Source organism: Hypomesus nipponensis, chromosome 2 (genome assembly GCF_054491055.1).
Source record: "Hypomesus nipponensis isolate SF chromosome 2, ASM5449105v1, whole genome shotgun sequence".
Taxonomy (NCBI): Eukaryota; Metazoa; Chordata; class Actinopteri; order Osmeriformes; family Osmeridae; genus Hypomesus; species Hypomesus nipponensis.
Window position 1 is genome coordinate 7337498 of NC_140362.1, and position 16627 is coordinate 7354124.

The following is a 16627-nucleotide window of genomic DNA, read 5'->3' on the forward strand; positions in this document are numbered from 1 at the left end:
TTTAGAAGTGGTTGCAACTGCATCGTTTTTTCCTTGCCAGCCGCCTCTCCCTTTGGAGCCTTCTTATTAAGCTTTTACCGCCTTGAGCCGTCCTCTGAAGTAATATTTTTGTAAATGTCATACTACTAAAACCGATGTTCAATGAGTCTAAGTTGTATTAGCACTCAGGAGCTTCGTTTTCTTAGCGAGAAAAACGGTGGACGCAGATATCATGCATCGTGAGATTAAAATGGCTAATTTTGGCCTCGAAATATGTTCTGGACCAATCATTGTTCTACTAGCAGGTAATGGACGATAATAGACCGATGGTTCATCACCTGCCAACTAATATATGGAAGTTCTGTGTTTTAATGTGAAAATTTTCTGTCATCAATGAGTGGTTCGACATCTGGTTGTTTCTTGAGCTAACTCCAGCAGCAGTCTTGCATTACTAGGTAAGTCACAAAATAACACACAGCCTAATTACATCATTTATTTGTCAAGAAAAAGTATAGAAATGGATATTAAATGATTTTATTTTGATCTCGTGCTAATAACATGTATTTTGAAAATAAAGTTAAGCTATAGCTAATGTTAGCACATTGCTAGACGGCAACCTCAGTCGACATTGCCTGGTTGCTCGTCCACGTTGCTAACATGTTTAAAAAAACTAAATGTCAACAAGAGCACATAGCTTTGACTGCCATCATTGGGGCAATTGTGATTTAACCTTTGTAATTGTTCATGTAATGCCATGGAAACAGTGCTCAAATTTAAAATAATGTTACAATTTACAGAGTGAAGTGTCATGTTTTTCTTAGAAACATAATCCAAGTTTGTGCTTATTGCATGAAAAGGGAATGGACAGTTGAAAAGGATATGGTAAGAGCCTGGTAACACCATGGAAACAAACACAGCTTCCCTTTACAGTCCAGTTTCAGATTACTTACTGAGTACATAGCCATGTTTTACCTGGTATCGCCTTGGAATGTATAGTACAAGTTCATACTAAGGGTAACATTGACAAAGTGGTATTCGCTTACAAAGAATGCGGTAAGAGCCCGGTAACACCCTGGTAACAAACACGGCTTCCTTTTACAGTCCAGTTTCAGATTACTTACTGAGTACATAGCCATGTTTTACCAGGTATCGCCTTGGAACGTATAGTACAAGTTCATACTAAGGGTAACATTGACAAAGTGGTATTCGCTTACAAAGAATACGGTAAGAGCCCGGTAACACCATGGAAACAAACACAGCTTCCCTTTACAGTCCAGTTTCATATTACTTACTGAGTACATAGCCATGTTTTACCTGGTATCGCCTTGGAACGTATAGTACAAGTTCATACTAAGGGTAACATTGACAGAGTGGTATTCGCTCATAAAGAATATGGTAAGAACCTGGTAACACCATGGAAACAAACACGGCTTCCTTTTACAGTCCAGTTTCAGATTACTTACTGAGTAAATAGTCCAAACATGCGCTGGAACATACCCAGTATCCAAGAAGATTTACCATGATAGTAGAGGAAAACTCTTCCCGCGGAGGCCAAGTAAATGAGGCCATCATCGATAAATGTATCTGAAAAGGTATTTTATAGGAAAGTACCATCTTATATTCTCATTAGACGTGGACTGTTACCGACATTAACCTTAGGTAACTGCAGGGTAATAGTAAAGTATTTTTTTTGTAATTCTGCTGGAGCTTGACCGTCTTTACTTACTTAATAGCAGTGGTATTTACCCAATAACACATAATTTACCATATATATCTCCTGTATATACCAACTTACTACCAGCGGTATTTAAATAGTAATATTTATACGTTTCCAGGTAAATACTAAGTTTTGTCTTCTGTCTTTACCTAATTAGGACCAGTGAAAATACCCAGTAATAACCAGCACGTTAGTAAATAGTTAATGGGTAAATACTTCAAATTATCTCTGTATTTACCACGTTGGTACCCATTGGTAATACCCAATAAAACACAAAACATACCCTTTACTTTCTATGTAAATACCTAGTACTTAAGGGACTGTAAAAGGAAGGGTTACCATATGGTGTAGATGGGGACATATCTCTCTCTCGTTCCATGGACTGCATGCATGTACAGTAGAGATGAGCAAAACATTCCTTTGCTCGCATAATAAACCACCAGTACTTCCACATCGGTATCATCACACCTCACAATGATGCAAGAATATGACTTCGCAAGATGTATGGCATGTAACATAATTCTTATGTCAGCCTCCTCCTGATCACTGTATAGTGATGTCAAAGTGCTGACTCCTGTTTTGCATATGCTCTCCACCTCCTCACCTTTGTCAAATCCACCTGCCAAGATGATGGAATCATCTGACTGTATTCTCTGTAGGCCTGCAGTGATGATATAGTTGCTCATAAATATGCACAGCGCAGTCTTGTTTCCACTACCCCTCAGGTACCTCCTGTAGTTTGGAACATTTGTGTTGCCAGTGATAACAGGTGTAGGTCTCCCATCAGTTGCACCTCTCCTTTGCCTCTGCAGGACTTTGATTGACTGTGGGTTGTCATAACTGTCAAACACCATGACCACACATTTCATTTCTTGTTTTCTATTTAGAAGAGACAAGATCTTCTTCAAAACACATTCTGCTAGGTCACTGAAAGTCTGAAAGGCTGAATCGTGGAGACTTTGAAGCAATGCCATCAAGGATGTATGCAGATTTCTTTGTGATGTCAGGCAGCTCCTGCATCACCTCTACTACAGACTCCAGTTTCTTTGCAAGGTCAGCTTTTGTGGTTTTCCTCATCCCTCCATTGTCAAAGAAGAGAGAGGCCAACTCATGAGACATTACATTCTCCAATTAGACGTTTCTTTGTTTTGAAACAGCCACGAGTCTCCTGAAGAGCACATCTGAATCCATATGAAGCTTTTAAGATGTATTGCTTGTAATGCATGCTTTCATATCTGTGAATGTTCCCAATTTGTGTCTTTTCTCAGTCCCAGAAACTTTTTTGTGTTTCACTCTAGGCGTTCATCAATGAAAGCTGTATTTAGCTTTTCCCCATTTTCCAGAAAGCTTGAGAGATCTCTTGTCACCTTTTGTGATGCTACTTGTTCACTTGCAATATTGATAAGCTCATCAAGAATTTTCTCCAAATCAAATGGGTTCTGCCTGTTGTAGCGGGGTCTCGTCGTGTTAAAATAGAAATACTTAATTGATCATAAAGTTCGGGGCACCACCCTAATATTGGTTTAGGACATTAGGGAATCCTATATTTAACATGTAATATTCAGTCTCATCTTTAGGAATGAATTCGTTCTAAGTGTAGAGCCAATCGTAACATCAGTGAACACGCACGTCAAAATATCTTTACAATGAATTTATTCAAGTAAGGTAAACGGATCTTATGAACAAGTTAGATTATGGATTTAATATGAGTTATTGGTTTCAATGAACAGAATGAAATGGACTAACTTAAAGAAATACAGAAATGGTAAGTCAATGATTACATCCTTACAAATCATAAACAGAGCTCACGCCAATGTCATGTCTGGGAGGAAAGAGCGTTAGCCATAGTTACGTTTGATCAGGGGTTGATCAATGAGGTTGAGGGCGGTTTGCGCCAAAGGTTCATTTGAAGAATCGGAGGTGAAAGCGCGGCTGCGCTGCCGGGTCATGTGGCTGAGTCTGGGGGATCTCAGTCAAGTCGCAATGATAATTGCGTTTTTGGTTCTTCTGTTGAAACGTCCAGATAGTGTCGCGATCACTATAAAGTTGAATCTCAGGAGAAGCTTGGAGACGTCCTTTGGAACGCCAATCCCAATGGCGTTCATGCCATGGTTGGTTTCGCTGGAGTCCTTGATTGATGGTCATCTCAGATATTTATACAGTTCAGAGTTCGAGGGAGGACCTGTCTGGGGTCAGACGTTGATTGGGGGAAGCTGGGTTGTCAACTCCCCCCTCCTTCCTTCACACCTACCAAAGGTGTGATCTGGTCTCTGGCTGGTTCAAAAGATCATTCAAATATTGTTCTGGACATCTTGGTACAGTTACAAAATATAGTTGAATGATTGTTTTATTAAGAGAGCTTTGTGTAGATACCAAGAATGACATGGTTATCTTTCAGGAAGAAGGAGTGGTTACTAGAATCAAGATTTCAGTGAACACAACATTAAAACAAAGTAACAAACATGACACAAATATCCCTCTCGTAATTCTCCACCTTGTACTCTCGTGGTAAAGGTGAAGTCTGAAGAACTTTCCTCAAAAGTTCTGATTAAGGTATGTTCTTTGTTCAAATGCCGCCAAAACGGATGCAAATGGTTGCTGGAGACGTGTCGTCTCAAGCACGCCCTTTGAAGCTTGCAAGCTAGCAGGAGGGCTGAGATTGGGGAGGTCCACCCCCCCAACTCTATGGTTCCTTTGCATCGGCGTTTGGTGGGTAATCAGCATACTGAGGGTGTCACAAGGGCTGATTAGGTTTGTCTGATGTGATTGAATCACTCTTCAGGTGTGGCAAGATGTTGGCTCCGTGTGGTCTTGCTTACCTCACTACACTGTCTTCTACAAACTGCCTACTGTACAATTTCCCTCTCATCCCTGTCCATGCTAGCTGCTCCATGCTGCTTGTGGGATTTTGGTGCATGTGCTGCTCCATTGCAAATCTCTGTCATGGCATTGCGGTATTCACTGGTGACATGCCTTGTCAGAGCACCCTTTCGTAGAGTGAAGCCGACAATGCCTCCTCGACTCTTTCCTTCTCTGCTGATGGTTTGTTCAAGTGCTTGATCAGTGGCCACACAGTTGAAGTTTCTCTCATCTGAGCGTCGCACAACAAACCCTCCTTCTCTCATGAATCTGTAGGAATCTGGTTGGCTATTTTCAAGAGCTTTCATTTCAGCTATGTAAACTGTCATGTGCTTTGCGTAATTAATCCTCCCAGCAGCCCGGAACCACGGTATTGCTTTAGACATGCAGTTGAGATGAAGTTCAAAGTTAGCGTCACGCTCTGAACGTAGCATAGAAAATGGATCAAGCTGCTTTGACCCTTCCTGTTTCATAGTTGATGATAATTAAATTATTGTTTGAAGATGGTCACACGAAGGACAGTTGACCATTTGACTGGTCAACTCCCGTGGCTTTATTACCTATTGGTTTGGGGAGATATGCCACATCAAAGAACAGTGAGACATTTGATATGGAGATGTATTGTTTTAAACTGTCACTAAGTCGAGTGAGCCAATCACAGAGTTTGCTACATTGATTGATTGACCTTATAGAATGCCATTTGATCTGAAGTGTACAAAAGGTTGTGTTTTTTGGATGTTTGGGATCACTCTTGCGAACGATTTGTGACTAGCGCACCCTTCGTAATGACTGATCAGCAAAGCTTTGTTTAATCATACTGTATGTAATTTTATAGTCTGAATAAATTGTATTGAAACTGCCATCTTCGACTATTCATATCTACACAGTCCAGCTAGAATTTTCTTTCACATTCCCCTGAAGCTTCTGCCGAGCTGTTGCCTCAGTGTACAGACTAGACTCAGTTATAGTGTCAAAGAGGCCCCCGTCAACATACAACTTTCCAATACTTGCCAGAAAGGCCATGGTGATGTGCATGCCTCCCATTTTCATTGTAACCTTCCCATCCAATGCCTCACGTTTACTCCATAGTATCTGTTGTGCTTTGCTATAGATGGCAAGATCAGCAGTTATGAGTGAACTGCAAAAGGGATGTGTAGATGGTGGACAGGTCTGATGGTGAAGCTCTTATGAAGAGCATATTGCACTGTGGCTAATGGGATGTCTGACATGGATACGTAAGCATTAAACATAGACCATCCTGGGATTCTCTGTTCTTTTTCTTTCATGACACGGTGAATGTCTTGGTCGTCTGCTGCTTGATCTTTTGTTTTGTCTGATTTAAGGACCTGTGGTAGAACTGCTGGTGGTTCAGGTCGCCTAGGTGGCTTGACATACCTGAAATTAGAGGGGAAGCAAGTCATTAATATCTTTAGTCATATGAAATCCTGTCTCAGTAAATAGAAATTGTTATACCAATATTTACCTATGAACTTCGTCACTTTCCAAATCATAATTGTTCAGAGCAGTGAGAGATCTCTCTGGAACTCTCTGGATCGGGTTGTGTACTGTAGTAACATCACCTCTTCTGTATACAACATTTGCCATGGCATGTGTTGTGTTCTTGCCTTCCAGTGTCTCTTCATTCTCGTCAAAGTTGTCAATGGCTGCATCAATTATCCCGTGTTCTGTTGTCCTTGTCACACCTTTGCTTCTTTGAAATTGATCTGCTGCTACAGATGTGAGAAATTGACACACTTCATCATAAGACACACAGTGACCCATCGTGTAAAGCTTGTTGATAAGGGCCTTGCTGCCAAACTCACGATGGATCATTATGCCAAGTCCTAGTGTGATAGGTGTACAGCTGCTGCAGCACTGTGCAATTAGATCAGGGGTGGGGAACCTTTTTTCTGCCAAGGGCCATTTGGATATTTATAAAATAATTCGGGAGCCGTACAGAATTATGAACTTAAAAATGTGCCTACTATATTTGGTCAAACATTTAATTAACTCACCCCTAATGTGATGGCTGCAACTGCTTCTCTTTGGTGAGGTTTGTGATGTTAGCTGGCACGGATGCAGCCTGCTTTGACTGGGGGTGCATCGAACATTTCTGGGGGGTGTAGTGTTTAATAAGAATCAATTTCTTTGTGTAAGCACACCCCTGTGTATTATTCCCATATTAGTTATTCACCATGCGCACGGATACATTGAGTGCGGAACCAAAATTATTTTATTAATAAGTAGTCGCATAAACACGACAAATTGGCGACGAGAAGTCTACGAACCTGACAAGCACATGGGGCTGACAAGTACATGGATTGAGAAGTCGACTGGTGGGGAGGGTGACCACCAACAACAGCACTAGAGGAGTAGCTAGGCTAATGGTGGATGCGTGAGTACCCGTGAATAGCTCACGGTAAATGATGCATAACTTCACTTAAACGGTAAATATCAGACTGAAGATGGCGAGTTCGATCGTGCAAATGAAGACTGGGAAGCGTACATGGAAAGAGTGGAATTGTATTGTGCTGCCAATGATGTGGAATAAGAGAAGAAAGTTTACGTTCTCCTCAGTCTAATTGGAGCCAAGACGTACAATCTCCTACGCAACCTAGTTAGCCCAGCCAAACCGTCCAGCAAGACATTCGATGATATTCAGAAGATTTTGCAAAACCATCTATAGCCTAAAACTCTAGTGGTAGCTGAAAGACTCCATAGAAGAGATCAAGCAAATGATGAAAGAATTTCTGACTACATGGCCGAACTGCGTAAACTTTCACAAAGTTGGGATTTCAAAGATGGACTTTCTGATGCATTAAGAGACAGGCTAGTTTGTGGCATGCACTGCTCAAGCACATAAAAGAGGCTACTGTAAGAAAAAGACTTGGACTTAGAAAAAGCACTAGCCATTGCAATTGCAATGGAAACAGCAGCTAAGGATGCATCAGAATTACAAAAGAAAACCGTTGAAAACGAAAAGCATAAAATGTTAATGAATAACACAAAAGGGCAGAATTGTTACAGATGTGGAAAATCCTCTCATGACGCAAATGACTGTTGGTTCAAAGACAAGACCTGCAGAAAATGCCACAAACATGGTCACATAGAAAGAGTGTGTAAATCAGACAAAAAGCACAGCCAAAAGAGAACTGACAAAAACAAAGGTTTCAGGCAAAAAGCAAAACACATGCATAAAGTGACAGAATATGAAAAGTCTGATAATACCGATAGTGATAAAGATGACCTTTATTGCTTGGAACTGCACAACATCACAGAAGCAGATAGGAAAATTATATGCATAACAACAGAAGTGTCTGGAGTAAAGTTGAAAATGGAGCTGGACACAGGTTCAGCTTTGTCGGTAATCTTTGAAGCTGACTACAGAAGACTGTTTTCCAAGCTACAGCTAAAAAAGACCCCAGTGATGTTAAAAACATACACTGGTGAGAGAGTGTCTCCTAAAGGAAAACTTAAAGTGGATGTGACTTATGGTGACAAAACACACAAGTTGGAGCTCTATGTGTTGAAAAATGGAGGACCAGCTCTTTTTGGGCAAGAGTGGTTAAGAAAAATCCAGCTTGATTGGCATGCCATTAAAGCCCTCAACGTATCTCCAAGCCTCGAGAGCCGCAACTGTAGCTCTAAGCAAAGACTGTCTCAGCTCTTAGAAGAGCATGCAAAAGTATTTGAGAAAGGCATTGGAAAGCTAAAACACATTAAAGCAAAGATTGACTTGGATGACAAGTTATGCGGAATTATGCGCAGATCGACAGGTATGCCCTTAGCTTAGTGTGGGACATATAAAAGTTTCACCACTACCTTTTCAGCCAAAGGTTCACGCTAGTGACAGACCACCAGCCTCTGGTATCCATCTTCAACCTTTGGAAAGGAATCCCAGTGATGTCAGCCACCCGACTGCAACGATGGGTGCTGTTCCTGGGAGCTCTTTCATATGATATCGAGTTCAAGGGTACGAAGCAACACTGTAATGCTGATGGCTTGTCACGCCTCCCGCCGTTGACAACTGAGGAGAAAAAGCCTACATCTGGAGATCCAGCAGAAGTGTTCCATACAACGTTGGTGGAACAGCTACCTGTGACAAACTCTGAGATTCAGAGAGAAACACAAAAAGATCCTACACTATCAAAAGTGTATGACATCACAGTACAAGGTTGGCCAGCACATGGAAATGCCATGTTTCCTGAATTTTCAGTGAGTCGTGACCAGCTCTCTGTTTGCCAGCAAACTCTGATGTGTGGATCACGTGTAGTAGTACCCCCCAAACTTCGCGGTAGAGTGTTGGAAAATCTACACGAAGGTCACCTTGGCACTGTCAAAATGAAAAACCTGGAGGACTTCCGGTTTGGTGATGGCGTGAGTAGGTGGACGGTGAAATGGCTCCCGAGTTTTTAATTTATTCTTGATTATTTACCCCATTCATTTTAGAAATACCAGTCAATGTTGTAAGTTTAAGTCATTTTCGACAAACCAGCCGACATTTATTATGTCAAACAAGCAGTCTCGTCGCCTAAAACCGAGTGATAAAGAAAGTGCTTCTGTGACCACCAGCCAGACTAGCCGTGCTAACATGGAGCTAGCTGAACAGTTTGAACAACTCCGCTCGGGGCTGCTTTCAGAGCTAACCCAAGCTATCCATGCGGTTATAAGGAAGGAGCTAGACACAGCTTTGGCTCCTCTAAAATCAACTCTAAGTGAAATAAGTTCCCTGTACGAATCACACGAAGAACGGATCTGTGGAATTGAAGCTACTCTCGACCAAAGTGAACAGAGGCTTGTACAGGTTGAGTCTAAGCTAAACACTGTTCAGACTGAGAATGCCTGGTGGAAGGAGAAATCGCTCGCGCAGGCTCAACCTAAGAGTCGTGGGCATTCCTGAGAGGGTGGAGGGGTCCAACCCGGTTGCTTTTATGCAGCATTTTTTCGAATAAATATTTGGAAAATATTTTTTCCAGACCCCTCTTCTTCTCGCTCGTGCACACAGACTGGGGCCAGCCAAGTCAGAGGCAAACGGTAACCAACGCCCAAGAGTCTTCATCGTTGCATTCCACAACTTCCAAGACAAGCAGCGGATCATCGTGCAGAGACGTCAGCGGGAATTGGAATTTTGTGGCAACAGAGTGGTGAGGGTGAAGGCTCTGCTCTACGCAAAGAGGGTCATGTTCAGAATGGTGTACCCTGCCCGCCTCCGAGTGTTGTTTGACTTGAAAGAGTTGCATTTTGATACACCGAGTAAGGCGATGGCATTCTACCGCGAGCACTGGGGCTCTGTTGCCTCTGATTCACCTGCATCCACTGAGGCTTGAGGTAGGCTATTCCAGGCTGTCATTTGAATGGATCACACTTTGGTAATTAAGTTGGACTGTCTTGTTCGGAAATTAAGTTGTACTTATCAATATAAATATGACCAGTGCCTTTTTTCTCCCAGTTAATTCAAAGCCATCAACTGTTTGGGGTTCTATTTTGATGCATGACTTTGGGAGCCATCCCAGTGGCATTTGTATTTTTATTTATTTATATATATATATAAATATATTGTTTCTTAGGAAATGTCAATCGGAAGGTCTGTAGTTTGGTTAAGCCTGCGATGCTCCTCAGGTTCATTAATAGAGGAGGATCTAGGAAAGTGTTATTGTTGTTGTTCATACTGTTGTGTTTATTCTTTGAATTTGTTTTCTTTTTCACCCCCCATTTTTTCATTTTTCATGTGTGTTACCCCAGGACACACGCCTTTATCACAGCCCTGTTTACTTCAGCTTTATGTAAGGCTTTGGAGAGCACATGTCTATTTACACTATGATCTTACCGTCCCCTCAAGATTCTGTAATATACTGTACAATCCCTTTTGCAAAGTCACATTGATATGGTTACTTCTTCTGATAGATTGAACAGTAATTCAGTAGTACGCTTTGTTTCGTGGAATGTTAAGGGGCTGAATGGACCGGTCAAACGAGCCAGAGTTCTTTCTCATCTCAAATCTTTCAATGCCGATATTTTATTTTTACAAGAGACACATTTACGGTTAAAAGATCACATTCGTTTGCGTAAAGCTTGGATGAGCCAAGTGTATCACTCCAGGCATGATGGTAGCTCAAAAGGCGTTGCTATTCTCATTAATAAGGAGGTACAGTTCACACCAACAGGGATCATCACCGACCCCTATGGTCGCTTTGTTATAATCAGTGGCTGTCCAGACCAAGGTTCTTCTAGTCAATATTTACGCTCCTAATTGGGATGACACAGAGTTTGTTAATAAGCTTCTGTCCTCGCTCCCTAACTTGGACACTCACAAACTGATTCTGGGAGGTGACTTAAATTGTGCCATCAACCCTACTTTGGATAGGTCATGTTCAAAGAGATCTTCGCCCTCAGGCATGGCAAAGGCATTTACAACATTTATAGAGCAGAGTGGCTGTATAGACCCATGGCGGCTTCTTAACCCAACTTTGAAGCGTTTTTCTTTCTTCTCCCCAGTCTACCGTTCTTTTTCTCGCATAGACTTTTTTCATCGACAGCTCATTTATTCCTTCAATTAAATCTGTTGACTACTCAACCATCATTATCTCTGATCACTCCCCTGTTGTTCTAGACATTACTTTTGCTCTGAATATAAAGCAACGTCCATTATGGAAACTAGATCCCCTTATACTGTCAAATGAAGACTTTTGCCGCTGTCTGGCAATCAACATAGACGTATATATCAGCACAAACAAAAAGGACAACACTTCATATTCATTATTGTGGGAATCGCTCAAAGCTTTCCTCAGGGGGCATATTATTTCATATGTTGCATTTTCCAAAAGGGAACACTCTAAGGAAGTCTCAAGCTTAACTGACTCTATACATAAACTTGACCAGCTCTATTCAGAATCCCCCAATGCTGAGTTAAATAAGAAACGGATAGAATTGCAAGCCAAACTGAACATTCTAACTACAAAACACGCAGAGCAACTTCTACTAAAAACCCGTGGGGCCTCCTATGAATATGGGGATAAATGTAGTTGTTTACTTGCTCACCAATTAAAGCGTCAGGCTGCATCTCGTCTTATCCCCCAGATTAAAGATGAGCTAGGTATTTTAGTTTCAGACCCAAAACACATAAATGATATTTTTACTTCCCATTTCACCTCACTTTATTCTTCAGACTTCCCCACGGATATAACACCCATGACAGCCTTTTTGAATAATATAGAGGCCCCCTCTCTTGATAACACAGCTGTTTCATCACTTGAGCGGAAGTTGGAGATAGGGGAGGTCATTGGAGCCATAATGGCCATGCAGAATAACAAAGCTCCCGGCGTGGACGGATATGGTATAGAGTTCTATAAAAAGTTTAGGGACCAGCTTGCGCCACTTCTCTTGGACGTTTTCAATGAATCTTTAGATAGGGGTTCTTTGCCACCCACTTTTTCTCAAGCATCCATTTCACTTCTTCTCAAGAAAGACAAGGACCCCACTCACTGCGGATCTTATCGTCCAATATCTCTCTTGAATGTGGATGCCAAGATTCTAGCTAAAGTTTTAGCCCACCGCCTGGAGGATCCACTCCCTAAAATTATATCCGAAGATCAGACAGGTTTTATTTAAGGTCGACACTCATTTGCAAACATCCGCCGCCTGATTGATATAGCATATACAAAAAATACAGTTGTGCCAGAAGCAGTTATTTCTCTGGATGCTGAGAAAGCATTTGATAGGGTTGAATGGCAGTATTTATTTGCAGCTTTGGAAAGATTTGGTTTTGGCGCCACCTTCATTAAATGGATTAAGCTTTTATATAAAGATCCCCAAGCGTGTGTACAAACCAATGGTTTGCGGTCAACTTTTTTTCCTTTAACAAGAGGCACAAGACAAGGCTGCCCACTTTCCCCACTTTTATTTGCCATTGCAATCGAACCACTTGCCATAGCCCTGCGAACTACATCAGCATTTCAGGGCATATTTAGAGGGGGAGTTTAGCACAGGGTCTCACTATATGCTGATGACTTGTTGATCTATGTTAGTCACCCAGCCACGATTGCTTCCTCTATTGTGTCTATCCTAGAGGAGTTTGGAAGGTTCTCAGGATATAAGCTCAATCTGCAGAAAAGTGAGTGTTTTAAACTCAACTCTCCAGTTCCTTCCAGGCTAGTACCCTCCTTTCCTTTTCGCCTTTCTGAAGACGGGTTCAAATATTTAGGAATTCATATTACCAAATCTTTCACTTCTCTTCATGCATCTAATTTAACAACATTAGTTAACCAAATGAAGGATGATTTTAAAAGATGGTCTGCTCTATCTCTTACTCTGACGGGTCGTATTAATGTAGTGAAGATGACTGTGCTCCCAAAGTTTCTATATGTATTTCAATGTTTACCTCTTTTTCTCACTAAATAATTTTTTAAAACAATTAGTCAAGCTGTGAACTCATTTATATGGGGCAACCAAGCACCCAGAGTTATGAAAGACCTTTTACAAAGGCAGCGCTGTGTTGGCGGACTTGCATTGCCCAGCTTTATCCACTACTACTGGGCTGTAAATATTCAGAAAATAGTCTGTTGGCTACACTCTCCTCATATGAGCTGGTGTGTTCTAGAGGAACAGTCATGCAAACAATCTAGCCTTAGGGCCTTAATTTACTCATCCTTACCTATGAGAGATTCCAGCTTCACCTCTCATCCTGTAGTGCTTTCTACTCTGAAAATTTGGAGCCAATTTCGCTCTCATTACAAATTCATGTCTGCTTCAACCCTCGGTCCTATTCACAAAAAACATATTTTTCGTCCCTCTATTATGGACCTATCATTTATGGAATGGTGGAGGAAGGGTATTTACTGTTTTAATGACCTTTATAGTTCTAAACAACTGGATAGTTATGAGAATCTACAGAGATTACATGACCTCCCAAGACAACTGTTTTTTCAATATCTCCAAATACGGCATTTTCTCAAGGCTAATTTCCCCTCCCTGCCTGAGCAGGGACTCTGGGAAGACATAACTCTTTTAAAACCAGAAAAAGGTATTATTTCAGTTTTATATCAGAAATTGCTTTCTTTGGAAAATCACAACTTGGCCAAAATTCAGGCTGGCTGGGAGGAGGAGTTAGGAATGGATTTGGGTGATTATTGGGACCATGCACTGGAAAGAGTTAATTCATCATTGTCCTGTGCTCGCCTTGCACTCATTCAGTTTAAAGTGCTACACAGAGCTCATTATAGTAAGGCAAAACTGGCGAAAATATATCAGGGGGCTGATGCTAGCTGTAGCAGGTGCTCTTTTTCACCTGCAAATCTTACCCACACGTTTTGGTCCTGCCCTTCTCTTGAAACATATTGGTCTGGAGTGTTCAAAATATTATCTGAGGCTCTTAACATCATCATTAATCCAAGTCCTTTAATAGCAATATTTGGTGTTCCTACCGACACATGCACTAAAGCTCAATCGGATGTTATTGCATTCACTTCACTGCTTGCCCGCCGTAGAATTCTCCTTATGTGGAAATCCACCACACCCCCATCGAGTGCCCGTTGGCTGGAGGATGTCATGCTCTTTCTCAAACTGGAAAAAATCAAATTTACTTTGAGAGGGTCCATGAAGAATTTCTACCGGAGATGGCAGCCTATTATTGAATACTTTGACAATTTAAAGGAATTAGAGACAAGGTCCATTTAGTGTACCCTGGCCTTCCACACTGTCTCAGAGTGTGCGGTACTTGTAATAACGCTCTCAAACGCCTCTTTACATTGGCGTTACATAGGCATCCAGGGCTCAGGATATAGGTGTGTGTGGTTTTTTTTTCTTCTCTTTATTATTCTTACTACTGTGGGGGTTTGCGTTTATTTATTTTAATAATTATTTTATTTATTGTATAATTATTATTGTGTGTTGTTTTCCTTTTTTTTCTCCCTTTGTACATTCATCATACTAGTTCAGGGTGTCGTTGGATGATGTCATTGTTGTTGTTTGACTGTCAAAAAAAAACAAAAAAACATGGAGATTGTACCGTTGATGCTTCCCATTCTACTCTGTATACCACCAATTTCCGTTAATAAATAAATTATACAAAAAAAAAATGAAAAGCCTGGCTCGCAGTTACGTATGGTGGCCGGGAATTGAGAGACAGATATATCACCAAGACCTCCCTATCCAAGCCAGAGCTGATTTCAAAGTTTTACTACTAACTTACAAATCTCTGCATGGATTGGCACCACTGTACCTCTCCGGTCTCCTTGCACCCTATTGCCCTCTAAGATCTCAAGATGCCGGCTATCTGGTAATACCCAAAATTAAGAAAAAAACTGCTGGAGGTAGGGCATTCTCATATAGAGCACCTCTTCTCTGGAACAAATTACCTGTCTCAATTAAGGAGGCTGATACTGTTTCGACGTTTAAAACTAGACTAAAAACTTTCTTGTTTAGTCAATTCTATGATTGTTAAAGGTAAGTGTGTACTTTCTATGTAAACCTGGGGTGTGCGTTTGCCTATGTGTGTTCACATGTAACTTTTAAATTGTAATTTTAGCTTATGTTCACACTGCCCATTTCAAAGATGTTACAAATAAAGTAAATCTGTTATTGGGGTAAACCATTGTTATCTCACATATATATTATTTATTGTTTCTTTTCGCCCCCCTAAGGATGCCTTAATATTTGGACAACATAGACAACGGCAATGTCAAAAGGTTTGTCTCGGTAGTGATTGCGTTGGTTGTATTGGGATTTACGTTCCATTGCACGGTTTAAGTAGAAATTACGTTTTTGTGGCGAAAAGTGAAGCTAACGGTGGCTAACTTGCTAGCCACAGTCACTGACGCCACTAACGTCACCAACGTCACGAAAACTCGCGTGACTATCTCTAGCAAAACATTAGTTTCGCATCTGTTAACTTGGGGGATACTTGTCTGCAAGGCAGCTGCAGAAACGCCACAAGCAAAGAGGCCAGGGTGATATTTAATCATTTTACTTTGTGATGTGAAACATAATTGTGAAATTTAATGTACAATATTAGCTGATATTATTAAGTAAGTAGGCCCACATCTACTTTCGGAAACGGTAGTCTACTATTTCACTGAAGCATTAGCATCATGACATTAGCCTCTGTTGCTTGGGCAACACATACAGTACTACAGAGGTCATGATGCATCGTTAAAATAAACATTCCTCACAAATACGTTTTTGTTGTAGGATTTATTTTGACATTAATAAACGATTTGTTGGTGAAATGACCATTACCTGTGGTTTCAAATCAGTGTGGCGGCTCACTGCAACGCTGTAGCCTACCCGAGACACTAATGAGTACTGTACTAGTAGCTAACAAAAACATCTCCACAGCTGTTTAGGAAGTCAAACGGCGACGGAACATGTTCGGCTTTCCCCTTAGTATCTGACTACTAACCCTGAACTTCATTGCCACAGCCTAAACTTTGTCAATGTCAAAACTTTGTCTGTTCATGAAAATAATTCATGTCAGCCTGCTGCAGCCTTGCTTAGCTGTAGGATATACATTTCACTGGGTCTTGCAGCGCTGCTTGATTTACTGAAATTATTATGAAATGTTATGTTTTACTAGCCATTTGCCTTCTCACAGTATCAAATCACAGTATTTCCCACTCCTCATAGTGTAACTGAGACGACCGTAAATAGCCTAATTAATCTTTCAAGTAATAAGCCCCCGTTGAAGTGTTGAGCAGGAAATTAGCTGGTCTGTAGAGATCTTGGGTTGGTAGTTTTACTGATGCAGAATTCGCTCAAATAAAATCGATAGACGTAATGAGTGGCACATAACGTGAAGTAGGCCTAACATTGCATTTTATTTTGTTTGAGTTTTAATAACTTGTCCAGTGCATTGGGGCAAGTAGCACTAGCCTAAATTGATCTTCCAGACTTGCCGTACAAAAAAATCCACTCTTCCCGGACAAGCCTTAGCTACATGGCTAGACTGTTGATACAGATCAGAATCCATCATATCTTGGACACTCAAAATCAGCTAATCTTGCAGCCAAATCAAGTAGCCTAAATATATAGGCCTTTATATGGCTACAAACTTCTGCTCGGTTTCTAGCTGGCTACTTG